The sequence below is a fragment of the Hibiscus syriacus genome, unplaced genomic scaffold (genome assembly GCF_006381635.1).
Source record: "Hibiscus syriacus cultivar Baekdansim isolate YM2019G1 unplaced genomic scaffold, ASM638163v2 tig00012635_pilon, whole genome shotgun sequence".
Lineage (NCBI taxonomy): Eukaryota > Viridiplantae > Streptophyta > Magnoliopsida > Malvales > Malvaceae > Hibiscus > Hibiscus syriacus.
Genome location: NW_024062287.1, coordinates 64,136 through 79,411, shown reverse-complemented (window position 1 = coordinate 79,411; position 15,276 = coordinate 64,136). Strand labels below are relative to the sequence as shown.

General features: G+C 32.3%; 1 pseudogene; it reads left to right on the top strand.

The window, feature by feature from the left end:
* The first annotated feature begins 1,928 nt into the window (after positions 1 to 1,928).
* Positions 1,929 to 6,437, top strand: LOC120205705 (annotated as a pseudogene).
* The last annotated feature ends 8,839 nt before the right edge of the window (positions 6,438 to 15,276 follow it).

The window sequence follows — 15,276 nt, the reverse complement described above, 5'->3', positions numbered from 1 at the left end:
TTCTAATTGTTCCGACACAATTTTTTAAAAATGTCATGCAGTTCACACTAAATAGTGTATCATATTGTCGAGATTTATATAACAAATACCTAAAAAAACATATAAATGGGTTGCAAACAATCATTGGGAAGAGTTATCTCCACTATAGTTGAAAGAGACAGTGAGAAATATAGTATTCGTTTGTTTAAACGCATTGAATTTCATGTTATCCAAATATTAGGGAATAAAATAAGATATAATCTTAGAATGTCATCTCCCCATGCAATCACAAATTATTATATATTTTATTGATAATCTATTTTCAAATGACGAATTCATAAATATTTTTTAGAACGGACACAAATAAAATTTCATGATGAATACCTTAAGTAAAATAAACAATTAACATAAACAAATTAAGATTCCAGAATGAGCACGTGCCCACCTTGAATTCTATATATATCCACCATTGATTTTCATCCTATCAAAATTTTATAAATTCATCTTCCTAACATAAATCACAAGCATGTCTACCAGTCCAACACCATTACCACTCTTGGCCGCTAAGCTTCTCTCTTTATGCATAAATACATAATAATCTCTAGACACAAACAGGGGAACACAAGAGAAGAGGAAAATATGCCGCCACCAGTCCTAAAGCTTCTTAGGCGTGATACTCTCAACTTCAAAATTCACCTTATGTTTAATTTAGTCATTACCTTCACCAATAAATAAAATGTTAAAAAAAGGGAAAAAGAAGATTCGGATAAACGAACTTATAAGCGAGTTGATAAATGATATTTCAAACTAGTGTGCTCATGAACATAAATAATCGGATACACATATATTTGTGTTCGTTCAATTTATTAAATAAACATAAAAACTTTACTCATATTCATTTATTTAACTTAATAAAGGAACATAAATAAATATTACACAAACGATTTACGAAAAGAAATAACAAAAACTATGTTGATTTACGCTCCTATTTGTGGTTGTCGTGTGAAGTGAAATAACTTGCTCTTTTACTTTTTCACTTACAGATTTGTTCTTATGGCCCATTGAAACTTTACCATTCCTATAGGAAGAAGAAAAGAAAATTGTAAAACTATTCCTATACATATGGAAAGGAGGGATAATCGTACCTAAACATTTTAAATTTTCATATAATTTAAATAATTTTTTTATAATTTTTATTGGTAATATATTTTTATTATTTAAAATTTTATAAATTCAACTGCATCAAATCTTATTTGTCTTATAACTCGTTTCATATCAAACCATCGTCTAGACCACGTGATTTATTTTATTGCAGAGACGTCATAAATCGGACGGTCCTAATTTAATTTCAGGTTTTAATATTTTGTCATCGGTCGTCCTTTAATACATGTTCTTTGTATTCAGATGATCGCCCGCGCAACACGGCCCTTCCTTCTCTTTGGCTTGTCGTAAAATAAAATGCTCCAATCCCATTTCTCTAAATCTAAACACAAAATTTCAAACAAGTTTCAACGCATCAAAACGCGATTTTTTTTTTGAAGCTGGAAATTTCTTGGGAGATTTGTTGCAAATTGGAAGGTGGAAGATTAATGTAGGAAATTTTCGAAAAGGTGAAACTTTGGATTCTTTCAAATCACAAATAACTTGTGAATAGAGAAACAAATTTGAAAGGATCTTGTCCATTCACCACGATTCGGTAAGCTTTATGTTATTTTGTTTTTGGACGTTTGATTGCTGATATTAGAAAAAGCGGTAGTAAAATGGTGAAACTTAAATGCAGTCTTCAATCATGTTGTTGTTAATAGTTCTTTCGATAAGTTTCTTTTTCTTTTCAATGTTCGGATAAACAAAAAAACATAAAGAAAGAAAAGTGGGAGAAAAATGTAGGTTTCGAGAATGAATACGCGAAGAAATGAGTATAATTCTTTGGATTCTTCCGTAAAATGCGAGTTCTTAAGGAAGCCAGGAAGTTTTTGAAGATATGCAATGTTGAAGGAGAATTCAAATCTAAAGCTTTGAGCTATAACTTCATTCAATTGGAATAAATTGATTGTTTTCAATAAACTGTTGATAGAGAAGAGGTCAAAATGGTGGCATCTCAGTTAGCTGCTGTCTTTTCCAACTTTCAAACATTACATTCAGACCACGCCTCTGTGGTCTCCATGAACCTATTTGTCGCGCTTCTTTGCACTTCCATTGTGATCGGTCATCTTTTGGAGGAGTCTCGATGGATGAATGAATCGATTACTGCCCTTGTCATTGTGAGTTTGTCATTTTTAAATGTGAATTTATTCTATTTTGAACAATTAGGCTAAGTTTGGTTATGCTTGGACTACATGTTCTACTTTTCCTAGAACATTTTGAATTTAATGATCTTACGGCAGGGTCTTCTTACTGGGGTCATTATCTTGTTGGCGAGTGGGGGTAAAAGCTCACGTCTTTTAGTCTTCAGTGAAGATCTATTCTTTATTTATCTTCTTCCCCCTATAATATTCAATGCTGGGTAAGTTTGTTCTGTTTCTATTTTCTCTCTCTCTTGTGAATGGTAAATATGGAGATTGTTAGTTATAGCTTCTGTAAGCTTAAATAGATGGCTATGCAACAATTATTCAACAAGAAACTTTATTTTGTCTAATTTTCTCTCCCCTGGTTATAAGTCATTTTGCCAGGATTTGAGTACGAGTCTCGAATATAAATATCTGTCCATGTGGGTATGCTCAAATTTTTCCAAGACTTTTAATGCATTTCTAATATCTTTGGAAGGCCATCCCTATGGCCATTTCTGGATAACACAGACGCTTTAGAAAAAAAAGAGTATTCAAAGTAATGCAGCTAGCTTGAACTTGAGTGCATTGAGAATTTCTTCTTGTTTTCAACAATGTATATATAAGAACACAGGTGTCTTTCTTGCAATGTTGAGGTTTAAATTTTAATTGAATGCTTTTTGTAGGAAAATAGACAAGATTACACGTAGTTCATTATTTGCCTTCCTAAAGCCTTTTCTGATCACTTCTTTGCCAGGTTTTCGGTGAAAAAGAAGCAATTTTTCCGTAACTTTATTACCATCATGCTATTTGGTGCTGTTGGTACATTAATATCTTGTACAATAATATCTATAGGTAATTTCTACTACTTTATAGATGTTGATGGATATACAATACCTTCAACTTATCTATTGTTTTACGGGTGATCTGTGGGGATTAGCAGCCAAGTGGCATCGTAAGGGGTCGGATTGGTTTGTTGATGCACTTCTTAATATTTTCGAGATTAATTTGGTGGTTGTGATAGCATCTTTTATTCTTCAAACAGGTGTTATTAAGTTCTTTAAGGAAATGGATATTGGCTCATTGGATGTGGGAGGTTTTATAGGTAATTTCCCTTATTTCCCCCTTCCTTTTCAAACTGGTTTGGTTCATGTTTATGCATCTTACTATTTTTTTTTTTGTTGTTGCAATTTTGCAGCAATTGGTGCAATCTTTGCTGCAACAGATTCTGTTTGCACACTGCAGGTATACATAAATCGAAATTGTAGTAGCATTTCTAAATTGAACGACTAGTATATCAAACTTACTAAACATAAGGTACTTCTTCTGATGGTACAGGTTCTTAATCAGGATGAGACTCCATTGCTCTACAGTCTGGTTTTTGGGGAGGGTGTTGTAAACGATGCAACATCAGTGGTGCTTTTCAATGCAATCCGGAGTTTTGACCTCACTAATACGAGTCCTGGAATTGCTTTTCATTTTATTGGAAAGTTTCTGTATTTATTTTCAGCAAGCACTCTGCTGGGAGTGGTTGTAAGTCACTTTTCATACAAATATGATTTCATTCTGTAAACACTGCACTTTCACTTTACATTTATCTGATTTTTCATTTCCTTGACTGTGTCCAAAGCAGTTTTGAACATTGGTATCTGGGGATATATCCTTCTAAGGACCCTCCAAATACATAGAAAAACTTCTAAAATTGAAGATATTTGTATCGGACAAATACATGTATCCGACTCTCATACTCGAGTCCGGTAACATAGCTTCCCCCAAGGTGTGATATTTTTTCTTTTCTGTTCAGGTTGGACTGGTAAGTGCTTATATCATCAAAACGTTATACTTTGGAAGGTATGTTTCGGATGCTATCTGGGTTTGATATCAACTAGCTCTTGAAAATAAAATCTCAATATACTTCTATAAGAATCTGATACTCCTTTCTAGGGAATTAAATTTTAGAGAAATATAGTGTTTTTAATCGTTTTTTATATTAAAATGTTTTAGTCTACAGAAGACTCCAACTGAACATGAATTTTGTTATTACAGTACAGTTTTTTATGGTACAGTCTTTGAAGTCGAGAACTAATTGTATGTACTTGATTTTAACATTACCAGGCACTCAACAGATCGAGAGTTTGCTCTCATGATGCTCATGGCATACCTTTCATATATTATGGCTGAAGTAAAGACTCTTCTCATCATATTATGGCAGTTTATTGCATTCATTTTTTTTTCATTTGGATAAATCTAATACTGCCTCCCCTGCAGCTGTTCTATTTGAGTGGAATTCTCACCGTGTTTTTTTGTGGGATTGTGATGTCGCATTATACGTGGCACAATGTTACTGAGAGTTCACGAGTAACTTCCAAGTATGTATCCTTCATATTATTGTCTTAGAGACAATAAAGTTCATGGATCATTGATATTAGGAGGGAAGAGAACTTGTTAACTGGTGTTATCTTACATAAGTTGGGGGTTTTCTGTAGTTTTATATTAAAGTTACACCCTTGTAACTATTGCTAATTGGTCTTGGTATCGATGCTTAACACCTCTTAAACGAATGTTTAACTCTATATGCCTCAAATGATTCAGATATTTTTTACAGGAATGCCTTTGCTACCCTGTCATTCGTTGCCGAGATTTTATTTTTCTCTATGTTGGAATGGATGCCTTGGACATTGAGACATGGAGCTTTGTAAATGATAGGTATTCTCTATGCCGATGGTGCTTCAATTTTCCATTTGTCTGACAAAATGTGACACTCTAAAGATCTTCAAGTACGTGGAAAAACTTTTAGAATTTAAACACGTCCGTATCCAATAATCACACCTAAATCTGAGTGCATAACTCTATGCTTCAGCTGGAATAAATAAATTTTGGTAAAATGTATGTCAATTTGGTCTGGATCCGTTTGCTTCAGCTATATTTTTCAGATTATCTTTTCCATTTCCTTTATCTCCCTTGAAACTTGTACAAAATAACATCTATTTACAGAATTATCCGATGTCCTGGCATTGGATTTGATCTCCTCTTTGCAGGCCTGGAACATCAATCATGGTTAGTTCCGTACTGCTTTTGCTGGTTATGGCCGGAAGAGCAGCTTTTGTGTTTCCCCTTTCATTTTTAACCAACTTGGCCAAAAAATCACCTAGTGAAAAGATCAGCTTTAGAGAACAAGTACGAGTTCATAGCGATCTGTTTTTGCTTCCAAATCAATTAACAATGTTGTTTGGCATTTGGCATTACAATATCTTTGTAATCTTTTGTTCAGATCATAATATGGTGGTCTGGTCTCATGAGAGGTGCTGTATCGATGGCACTTGCATATAATCAGGTAAAGTTTGCTAAAAGATTACAACGGAGTTAAAAAAAAATCTCGACGCATGTTTGAGTTAAGTTCAGAGATTTGCTTGAAAATCTGATAGACTTTTATGTAATGAAAATGCAGTTTACAAAGGGAGGGCACACTCAATCGCGATTGGATGCCATTATGATTACAAGCACTATCACCGTCGTTCTTTTTAGCACTGTGGTAAGATGTCTCCGGCCTTCATTTTTACTGCCTGGAGATTGGTTGGCTGGCATTTAATTTTATTCTTCTTGTTCCTTTGGTTAAGGATCTGATGTAGAGTCTTAACTGAGGATTCGAGTTTTACATCGCTGAAGTTCGTATTCGCACTGTAAAATCCGATGCCTGAATTCCATGTTTTAGCATCTTTTTCCTAGTCTAGGAGGTGTTAGTAGCTCTTTATCTGAAGTTCTTATTTACAAAATCGATCCAGATGCTTGAACTCCTTGCTGTATCATCATTATCCGGGTCATGTTTTTGGAGATGTTAGTAACTCTTTTTCTGTTGTTTCGGCTGATCAGGTTTTTGGACTATTAACTAAACCTCTAATAAGGTTCTTGATACCTCATCCCAAAGTAACAACAAGCATGCGCTCCGGACCGTCGTCGCCAAAATCGGCTACGACGCCGTTTCTCAAGGACTCCTTTGATGATAGTCCAAAGGGAGGTCAACGGCCAAGCAGCATCCGTGCACTTCTCACAACTCCAACGCACACCGTTCATTGCTACTGGCGCAAATTCGATAACGCCTTCATGCGGCCCATGTTTGGTGGCCGGGGTTTCGTTCCGTTCGTTCCCGGCTCCCCAACCGAAAGGAGTGAACATAATCTATCTCAATTACACTGAGACTGCCGGGACAATTCGGCTACTATGCTCCGTGGTTGATCTCGAACTCGCCAACATCTTGTAAAGTATCTTTGTATAGGGTGAGACAGAACTTTGAACCGTTGCGGTTTTTGTAATGTATCATATAAGGTTGATTTTGTTAAGACTATTTTTTTATCGAAAGAAATGTCAAGTCGGGCCTTCTGGCGGTTCGATGAATTGGTCTGTCTGAATCGGGTTTCAAACAAGTCAATTTTGCAATATACACGAATAGATCCGGTTTTAATTATTATTTTAATTATTCAAAAATACTTTTATTTAACTTGCGTCATCAAATTAAATAAATATCGATGTATGAATATTTATTCCTTTTCAATATTTAATGAAGAATAAATGTAATATTTACTTTGATTTTTTTTAATAGTATGGAGTGATTATAAGGGAATATCATTTATACATAATCATTTTTAGTCATTGACAACATAAACACACCTTACAAATATATTTTGTCGAACTCAAGACTTCTAAGAAAAATAATACTTATTTCTTTTGTTACTGAGGTCGTTTGATGAGTTTAAGTTGATGTTGATTTCAAATATTCATTTTGGATAAATTAGTGTAATACTCATTGATGATACTTGCTCTGATTTGATAAGTCAAGTTTTCATCAAATAACCTGACTTGATAAGTCAAATTTTCATCAAATAACCTGTTAAACAATATTTTGTATAACCTGAGTAATAAAATAATCTGACGTGAAAATCATCACACGCTAAGTATACACTTAGTGAGACATAATAAAACAAATATGTCATTTTAAAAACATGAGTAAATCATTATAATATCAAAATATGATTGTCGTATAAAATACATAAACTGACTTGATAAGTCAAGTTTTCACCAAATAACCTGCTAAACAGTATTTCGTATGCCTAACATACTTATAAATCAGTATATTCCAAAACATCAATTCACAACCCAATGTATGACAAATGAGAAAGCAAGATACACCATAACATGAAACTAACCAATTTCGAAATAGTAATACCGTAAGACTACCATCCTTGCACACAAAGTGCCATAGTACACAAAGTATTACTACAAGTACACAAAATACTCTTACGATAGTACGTAAAGTACTACTCCAAGTACACAAAGTACTATTACAATATCATAATATTTATAGTATTATTATTGCACCTATAACTCTCAATGTACATACAATAGACTTTAAAATCCAAATCGCAGGTTAAACATTTATTTCAAACCATCAACAAATAATAATTTGTATGAAACACATCCATTCGTTTTAGGGCAGTTCATACCTTAAAATCATTCGTAAAGATCATTTTCATAAACTTTATGAAAATATTTCAAAATACTGTAAAACATACTTTTATAAAAACATTCGAGGTTGACTTATCACAAGTCCTCCTCATATCATATAAGTACATAATAAATGCACTCATCTTGACACTTTATATCAAAAGATGTGTCTCATTATGCTCCACACTATATCATTTTATATTCGATTTGCTTTGATCACAAAACTCAATCACAATCTGTACAAAATCACAAATTGATGTCGATACATATGTTAGTATTATACTAACATAATCACATCCCCAAAACAAAATCCATAATATACTTGAACTTATTTTCTACCAAAATATTTAACACTTAATAATTACTTTTAATATTGGCACAAACTTTTCCAATTTACACAAAATGGTCCTTCGCCATTTTATCTCTTAAATTTTAATACAAAATTTCCAGCACTGAAACTATTACCATCCGAGTGCTTTTACAAGGTACAATTACATTTAAACACCCCAACTATATGAATATTGCACTTAGATCACCAAGCTTTTCAAACTTCCAAAATGGTCATATTTCACATCGTAACACTTATTTCAATTCCAAAACAGTAAATTCCAGCATGGTACATCAACTATTAGACAATTCCACAACCATTCACAACTTTTACAAAATTGTTGAATTGGTCCCCCAACTTTTTTCCCAAATTTTTCTAAGGCTTTTAACATACTTCATACATCAATTCTATCCCTTTTATAATTTTTCCATATTTTTTTGCACTCAACAATACCATGGTCAAATGCTTTAACCTTTAAATCTAGGTTTTCATGATTTTGCTCGATTTTGATTCAATTCAAGAATGAAATCAACTTCCAAACAACTTTACAACATCTTACGCAAAATCATGATTTTTAAGATATTCGAAACATGTTCGAATGAAAAGAACAAAAGTTATTTATGATATTCGATGTTAACTTCATGATTTTTGATAAAATAATGAGACGATGATTTTTCAAGTTTTCAGACTGAAAAACGACTTGACTAGCCGGGTTTGAAGTTTTAATGTTTTTATTTAAATTACAGTTTATTTCTTATATTTTATGGATTTTACGTTTTAGTTATATTTCTGCATCACTAAGTTTTACTTAGCGCGTGATGATTTTCATGCGTAGGTTCGAATAAAGTACAGACCGTGAAGTGAGGAGCTTGCAAGCATCTTACGCAAAATCAAACCTACCGACAGTTCCAGTAAGACATCCTAACTTTGAACTATTAGTGGCATGTACATTATATAAGTTGGGTTGCTTTATCAGATTTATTTTTAAAAGGGTTTGTAATAGTAATTAGGATTATTTTCTTTAGTTTTGTCTAATTTTAGTATTAATCGTATTTATGAGTGAAAAATATAAATGTTATATTTTAAATGGTTTAAAATCAAGCGATATTAGAAAGTTGTATTTGGATATGAACAACACTGAACTGCCTAATTACTGACTGAAATCATATTAGTTTTCAATGATTAAACAATATTTTATAAATTTATATTATTAAGGAAAAAGTTTTTAAAGCATAAAGGGAAATTATAAATTTATATGATTAAGGAAAAAGGTTTTAAAGCATAAATGAAACAAAATTTTAAAGCATTTAAGTTCACCAAAAGTCAGTTGAGTTGATGTGACATTTATAACTTGTATTACAAGACATATATGAGCTATGAGTGTTACATTTATTGGTATCAGAGCAGAAAGTGTAGTCGATTCTCGGCCTAAACCAAGTTTATGTTATGTTAGAAATATGTACATGCCACTAGGATGTCAAAATTACTTATCTGGTATGGTTTTATGATTTTATTAATGATGTTATTCCTTACTAATAATATAGAAAATGTATGTGTTAGATGTTAAAAAGTTAAGAATTAGAGTAAGAACGAAGATAATACTAGAAACAGAATCGAGACTAAAACCGATCCAAATAGATATGGGAGGACTTTAGTATCTCGCCATAGAAGGGTTAGAGCAGTAAGGGATTTTTTTCTCCATTATGATAAAGAAACGTCCAAGAGTTTAATAAGGTAACATAATTAGAAGAACTTTTCAGAAGGCTTAAAAATACTATAAGAGAAGTAGAGACTGAGGAGGATCCGTAAAGTATTGAACTTATTGATGATCTTGAATTTCTACAGGTAAGTAAATTGTCTGTTAAAGTTTAAAGAAAGTTAAGTTTTAGTGAAACATGTGATAATTATGCTATTCTTTTAAAAGATTTAAAATGAGATTAAAAAAGAGTAGTTATTGATTTGAAAGATTTAAAGGATTTTACTATTGTGGCAATTGGAGCAAGATTATAAAAATGAGAAAGTATATGAAGAATGACTCCGAGTGATAGAGTAGTAATTTTATTATAGCAACGAAACTGTTGGGTCTTAGCGTTAAAATAAAACAGATAAGTAGGAATTTCCTTATAAAATTTAATGGAATTGTCATTTGATGAATTTGAGATCATCATGGTAAGTGAAATTGACAGTTGAACAACTGAAGTTAGATTAGAGAATATTTTGATAGTTTGGGAAAGTCTAGATGTAACCTCTGATGAATTATCTGGAATACCTCCTGATCAAGAAGTGGGGTTTAAAATTTATATTTTTTGGGTAAAGTGCCAATTTTGATAGTCCCATATCAGATAGTTTTGATAGAATTCAAAGAGTTAAAGGTACAACTATAGGAGTTATTTGACTGCGATTTTATCAAACCTAAAGTATCCCTGTGTAGTTAGGGATGGCAACGGGCCAGGTTTGGGCCGGGTATTGGTCCCCCCGTCCCCGTCCCCGTTTAAAAAACCGGTACCCGTCCCCGTTTAAAAAACCACGGGGATTTAAACGGGGATCCCCGTCGGGTAATCGGAGAAAACCGCGGGGAAACGGGTATCCCCGTTTAGCACAAACGGTTATTTAAACATGTATTGGGCCGGGTATTGGGTCGGTATTGGGCCGGGAATCGGGCCGGGTATATATATATATATTTAAATTAAATATATATTTTTTATTTAAATTAAATTTATTAATATTATATATATATATAAATAATTATTTTTAATATTTATCGGGTCGGGTATCGGGGCGGGTAATCGGGGCGGGTAATCGGGTAATCGGGGCGGGGATTACCAAACCCGTTCCCGTCCCCATCCTCGTTTAAAATAAATGGGTTTTCCCCGTCCCCGTCCCCATCCCCGTTTATCATCCCCGAACCCAACCCGTTTAATTCGGTTTTCGGTTTTCCCCGTCGGGTTCGGGTTTTTTTGCCATCCCTATGTGTAGTATACTTGTACTCTTTAATAAAAGAAAAATGAATAGATGTAGTTATATATAGATTACCGTCAACTGAATAAAGTGACAGTAAAGAATAAGTGCCCCTTTTCAAATATCGATGACTGAATTGATTAGCTCAAAGGTACATCAATATCTTTGAAGATTGATCTTCAATCAAAGTATTATTAGTTAAAGATTAAAGAGTAAGATATTTTGAAGATGACTTTCAGAACCCGATATGACTATTGTGAGTTTGTAGTCATGTCATTTGGATTGACTAATGCTCCAGCAACATTTATGGATTTGATGAATCGAGTGTTTCAACCATATTTGGATAAGTTCGTAGTCGTTTTCATTGATGATATTTTGGTATATTCTAAGACTAAAGAAGAACATTATGCACATCTTTGCATTGTACTTCAGGTGCTGCAAGATAAGAAGTTGTATGCTAAGTTGTCAAAATACGAATTCTGGCTGCTAGTGGTCGCTTTACTGCATCACGTGATTTCAGCAGAAGAAATCAGAGTATATTCCAAGAAAGTATAGCTATAGTGGAGTGGAAAACTCCGAAGAATGTTTATAAAATTCGAAGCTTCTTGGGATTAGCAGGTTATTATCAGAGATTCGTGGAGAATTTCTCAATGATTGCTTCTTCAATTATCAAACTACTTAGGAAAGATGTACCATTTGTCTGGACTGAAAAATGCCAAGAAAGCTTCGATACGCTTAAAAAGATTCTAACATATGCACCAATATTAGTGCAGCCAGAGTCAGGCAAAGATTATGTAGTCTACAGTGATGCGTCTATAATGGTTTGGGATATGTTTTAATGCAAGAATGTGAAGTGGTAGTCTATGCTTCAAGGCAGTTAAAGGCACACGAATGGAATTATCCAACACATGATTTAGAGCTGGCTGCAGTAGTGTTCTCTTTAAAGATATGACGCTATTACTTATATGGTGAGCGATGTTACATTTATACATATTATAGGATTTTAAAATATTTGATCACTCAGAAGAAATTAAAATTAAGGCAAATGAGATGGATTGAGCTTCTAAAAAGACTATGATGTGATTATTGACTACAATCTGGAGAAAGCTAAAGTAGTAGTTGACGCACTTAGCTGAAAAACATTCTAGATCATAAGTGCTTTAGATATTTAGTTTTCAATGAAAAATGATAGTATACTTGTTGCAGAGTTGATGTTAAGATCGGTATTGTCAGATTTGATTGAATGTCTAGGAGATGATAAAGTATTTCTCAAAGTTTTACCTTAGAAAAAGGTTATGAGACTCGAGCATATAAAAGGAAGTTAAGTCCGAGATTTACGATTGTATGAGATGGTAAAGAAAATTGGTTCGATAATTTACCCGATAACATTTTTCTGAAGAGGGATAAAATATATAATGTGTTCCATGTACCGATGCTTCGAAAGTATAAACTAGATAATTTAAGGTGATTATACAGGGGAAATAAAAATTCATTCAGATTTGTTATATGAAAATAAACCAGTAAAATTTTTAGCATATGGAATCAAAGAACTAATAAATGAGGTGATTTCGTTAGTAAAAGTTATTTAGTGGAATCATAAAGTTGAGGAAGCGATTTAGGAACGAGAAAAAGATATGAAGAAAGAGTTCCCTCATTTGTTTTTTTCAAGTATGTAGATACGTATGGAAAATTTGAGGATCAATTTTCTTTAAGGGGGAGGAATTGTAATACCCCATATTTTGACTAGTGACTAAAATGAAATTTTTGAAAGTTTAGTAGCTAAAGAATAAAGTTTGAAAAGTTAAGGGACCGAAAATGTAATTTTTAAAAGTTATAGATTTTAGCTCATAAATGAAAATTTTGGTTTAAAACAAGGATTTTTTTTGGGAATTAGATTTTCAGTACGAGATTTGTGTTAAAAGCGATAAAGTTCGGTATTGAAATCGGATAATCGGATCAAACCAGAATTTTACGAAAATTAGAAGAATGTTAGAAAATTGTTGGAAAATATTATTTTCATATTTTAGAAGAGAGAAATTTGGCTCAGAGCAGTGTAATTTTTCAGATTTGACCGAATAGTGGAATTTTAGTGACTAAAATGCAATTTTCAAAAATTGCATGACCAAATTAGAAAGTCAAAGCCAAGTTGATTCTTCTTTGACCAAGGAATATTTTAAGGGAAGATAATGCAATGGCACTTGGTAATTATCAAGCTTCATTAATAGTATTTTGGGGATTTTTCATTAATTGAATTTTATATTATTAAGCCAAGTATATTAGTTGATAAATACTAGAATAATCAAGAAAATATCCACATTTTCAGTCATCTTCAAGCTTAGGACCGAATACACCATAGCCAAAAAGTTAAAAATTTTCTTTTTGATTTTTGAAGCTATATACTTGATTTTTGGGTTAAGTTATTAGATAGAGAATTAATCTTCATGAAATTCTCTATCATTTGGTATAGAAATCACATGGTAAACATGCCTATATGACGAGTTTGGAAGTTAGGGTTTATAAAGGGTTTATGGATTTTGAAGAATTGATGAAGGATTTTCATGTTAGTGATGTTGGAGATTAATTCAAGACATGTATGATGATTAATTGATGTATACATGTTTGTATACCATTTGGTTTAATTAGGGTTCTTGGAAATGTTGGGATTTTGATGTAATTGGATGTTGTTATGGTTAGAATAGCATGAATTTAATATAAGGAAGTTGAATTCATGCTTGAAATTTAATGAAAAGTTCACCCTAAGTACATAGTGATATTCGACCAATTGGGGAAAATTAGAGGAAAATATTGAAAAATTCCCCTATGGTTTAGAATTGATATTAGAAGTGTTATAAGAGACTTGGAGATCAATTAGGATCAATTTAGAGCCTTGAGTTAGAAAAAAGGTTAATTTACAAGTTTTGATAATTGTGGGACATTATTGTATAAATGTGATATTTGGAGTATTCAATGATAATATTTAGTATTAAGATGCTGGAAAATTAAGTTGCAAAGTTGGTTGGAACCAAATTGCAAGTTAGATAAAATTTAGGGGTGGAATTAGAAAGGTCTAAGAAATATAGGAACTTAATTTCAAGTTTTTAAATGTGAAAGTACCATTTTAGTAAAATAATACATTGCTGGAAATTTTATTTATGTGCTGATTTGTGAGTTTAAATGTTGAGTTGGGATTGAATTTAAAGTTTATCAAGTTGGGTAGTTGAAATTGAAAATTTTCAAAAAGTTAAGGATGCAATTGTAAGTTTCTAAATATTCAAGTGTTGATTTGAATATTTTATTAAGGTGCTGGAAATTTTATGTAATTAATGTGACATGACCATAATAGTGAAAGGCTATTATGAGTTTAATGGGAAGTTAAGGTGAATTCTAGAAAGAATTTATAATTAGTGGTTTGATTGTGCAATTAGCAAAAGTTGAAGGGTTGATAATGGAAATATATATATTTTTGGAAAGGAAATATTTTGAGAAGTTTGAAATTTTGATGGGAGTATGATTTAGTTTTATATTGATTTAAGTATCGTTTTTATTTCTATCGAATTTTATATTTACGCTTAGATTATATTAGTTTAATACTGACATATACCTTGAACATTTTATGTTATTATATAACTTCGTCAAACCTCAATAAATCTAGTGATCCAAGTAACTCGAAAAAGAAGGAAAAAGTAAGGAAATTGAGAAGATAACCGAGGAGGAGATTCGACGGGAAGGCAAATGTGAGTGCATTTAATTCGTGTTTGTATTATCGTATAAACATTGGCTTGCGATGAGCTAGTGACGGAGTTACTACGGTAAGAAGTGACTCCTAATGTTATTTGAATTGTGATTCTAGCCTAAAGGTTCATTTATTAAGCTTACAGAATTATGAAATTAAGCTAAGGATGTTAATTAAGGAAAGTTGTCTAGAAATTAGAATTTGAATAGTGAGTTTAGAAATTCACCATAAATTATACATAATTGATTAGAGGATGATATATATATCGTTAGATTCATATATAAGTCTATCTTCTTTTAAAATAGACGGTGACTAATTTCGTGATGTACACAAAAGAATATGAATTTTTAATCGATTATAGGTCAGAAAACAGGACATCAGATTCTGCCTGAAATAACTTCTTTCAGTTAACTTTGAAATTTCGCTATAAATTGTACAAGTGGAACTAGATGGAGTGCCTTAGATGGCTAGATTTATATTCGAGTTTGGTTTTTATTAGTGCAAGCAGAATAATT